This window comes from Myotis yumanensis, unplaced genomic scaffold, assembly GCF_028538775.1.
Source record: "Myotis yumanensis isolate MYYU_CA2020_CCGP unplaced genomic scaffold, mMyoYum1.0.hap1 SCAF_4, whole genome shotgun sequence".
NCBI lineage: Eukaryota > Metazoa > Chordata > Mammalia > Chiroptera > Vespertilionidae > Myotis > Myotis yumanensis.
This window is the reverse complement of record NW_027223755.1, coordinates 21,512,525-21,515,559: the sequence shown is the minus strand read 5'-3', so window position 1 is coordinate 21,515,559 and position 3,035 is coordinate 21,512,525. Positions and strand designations below refer to the sequence as shown.

The 3,035-nt window shown below is 39.7% G+C and overlaps 1 pseudogene; it reads right to left on the bottom strand.

Annotated features, from left to right (window-relative positions):
• Positions 1-259: 259 nt before the first annotated feature.
• Positions 260-1,201, bottom strand: LOC139008034 (heterogeneous nuclear ribonucleoprotein A1-like; annotated as a pseudogene).
• Between the last annotated feature and the right edge of the window lie 1,834 nt (positions 1,202-3,035).

The following is a 3,035-nucleotide window of genomic DNA, read 5'->3' as shown; positions in this document are numbered from 1 at the left end:
ATAAAACCCTATGTTTGAATGCTTTACACTTTCCACAGAACAGAAAGTAAAATAACCTGTTATACAATTAGTCACAAATATAGTCCTCAAGGTTTTTTTTGCCCATTCATATGAGTATTGTCCAACATATGTCTTCTTTGTAGCAGCTAGGCCCTGCCGCCACTGTGCTTGGCTGAGTTCACAAATCTGTTGTAACCTGTAGCTTCCCTATCACTTCTCTGGCTCTCCTCTCCTGCTAAACTTTGTTTTCTGGCAGTAATTAAAACCTTCTGCCACTGCCATAGCTACTGCTGCTGCTGGAACCTCCATAGCCACCTTGGTTTCGTGGTTTGACAAAGTATTGACCTCCACCACCATAAGGGCCAGAGCTTCTGCCTCCATAGTTTCCTTCTTTCATAAGCCCAGCATTTGAAGATTGTTGTAATTGCCAAAATCATTGTAGCTTCCACCACCTCCAAAATTGCTTCAATCATTGCCAAATCCATTATATCCATCCCCACTGCCACCATATCCACCACTACCATGGCTGCCACCTTGACCACTGAAGTTTCCTCCACGACCAAAGTTGTCATTTCGACCAAAACCACCTCCACAACCACCTCTGAAGTTTCCAGAACCACTTTGACCTCTTTGGCTGGACAAAGCTCTAGCCATCTCCTGCTTAGATAGGGGTTTCCTTACTTCACAGTTGTGGCCATTCACAGTATGGTATTTCTGAAATAATAATCTTGTCTACAGAGTCATGGTCATCAAAGGTTACAAAAGCAAAGCCTCTCTTTTTGCCACTGCCTTGGTCAGTCATGATTTCAATCACTTCTATTTTCCCATATTGTTCAAAATGATCTCTTAGGTGATGATGTTCTGCAGTATCTTCTTTAATACCACCGACAAAAATCTTTTTCACAGCTCAGTGGGCACCAGGTCTTTGAGAATCATCTCTTGAGACAGCCCTCTTTGGTTCCACAACTCTTCCGTCCACCTGTGTGCTCTTGCACTCATGGCTGCCTGCACCTCCTCCACTGTGGCATAGGTGACAAACCCAAAGCCTCTGGAGCGCTTGGTGTTTGGGTCTCTCATCACCACACAGTCTGTGAGCGTTCCCCATTGCTCAAAATGGCTCCTTAGACTCTCATCGGTTGCCAAAGCTCAAACTTTCAATAAAGAGCTTCCACAGCTCCTCCGGCTCTTTGGGAGACTCAGACTTAGACCTGATGACTGCAACAGGGGAAATTCCAATGATGCTTACTCCGAGGCATTCACCAGCAGGAAGGAGTGATCTAAGGAACATACCTCTTTGTGTTGTTTTGTTTTTCTATTTGTTTTTTTTTTTTTTTTAGTTTTTGAGTAGATGCACAGAAGAAGGACTGCTGGGTCATGTGGTAGCTCTATTTTTAGTGTTTTGAGAAATTGCCATATTCTTTTCCATAGTGGCTATACACATTTACATTGCTACCAACACTTGCTATTATTTGTCTTATTTATAATAGCCATTCTAACAGGTGGGAGGTGATATATCATTGTGATTTCAATTTGCATTTCCCTAATAGCTAGTGAGTTTGAACATCTTTCCATATATTTGTTGGCCACTTGTATGTCTTGTTGAGAGAAGTGTCTGTTCAGGTCCTCTGCCCATTTTTTAAAAAATGGATTGTTTGTTTGTTGTTGAATTGTATGAGTTATTTATATATTTTGGATATTAATCCCTTGCCAAGCTGTTATTTGCAAATATCATCTCCCATTCATTGGTTGCCTTTTTGTTTTGTTGGTGGTTTATTTTGTTGTGCAGAAGCTTTTTAGTTTGATATAATCCCATTAATTTATTTTTGCCTTTATTCCCCTTGCCTTTGGGGTCAAATTCATAAAATCCTCTATAAGACCTATGCCTATGAGTTTAGTATCTATTCTTTCTTCTATGTAAAGTATTGTATCAGAACTTATATTTAGGTCTTTGACTCATTTTGAATTAATTTTTGAATATGGGGAAAAACAGAAATAAATGGAGTAACTGACAAGAGCACAATTATAGCAGCAAACCTAAATACTCCATTGGCAGCTCTAGATAGATCATCCGAACAGAAAATCAATAAAGAAATATCGGTCTTACATGACACATTAGACAAAATGGACATAATTGACATTTACAGAGCCTTTTATCCCAGAGCGTCAAATTATACATTCTTCTCCAGTGCTCATGAAACTTTCTCAAGGATAAACCATATATTGGGTCACAAAACTAGTCTCAACAAATTTAAGAATGTTGAAAGCATACCAAGCGTATTCTCTGATCACAATACTTTGAAATTAGAAATCAACTGCCAAAAGGAAGTAAAGGAACCTGCAAATATTTGGAGATTAAACAACATGCTACTAAGAAATGACTAGGTCAAAGTAGAAATAAAAAGTGAGCTCTTTCTCTTTTAATAAAGGCACCGGTTGTATCAGACCTCATTTAATCTTCATTACTTCCTTAAAAGCCTGATCTCCAGTAAGGTCACATGGATAGGGGCATTAGGGCTTCAGCCTTATAAATTTTAGGGGAAAATGTAATCCCTGAGTCCTCAAAATCCATGTCCTTCTTGTATGCAATATACATTTATTCCATCCCAACAGCTCCATAAACAGCATCAACTCTAACAAGTTTTATCTAAGTCAGGTGTAAATGAGATTCAAAGTATTATTGATCCTAAGACCATTTTTTCTCTAGGTGTGAAAATGTGAAACCAAACAAATTATGTACTTCCAAAATATATGGTGAACAGATATAAGATACACCTTCCAATTCCTAAAGGAAGAAGGGGTGGATCCCAAGCCAATCTCAGTTGTAGCAAGGTAAATTCCATGAGATCTTAAGGTTTGAGAATATTTCTCTTCAGGTTGAAACTCTCTCCTCCAGGCTAATTGCAATGGCAGAGTCATCCCCATGGCTCTGTGGGTTGCCCTGCCCCCTGCACTTCTTGCCTCCTCTGAGGCACTGGGCAGAATCACCCTGCTCCCATGAAACCACCGGGGACCTATGATGTTCCTCACTTCTAGGA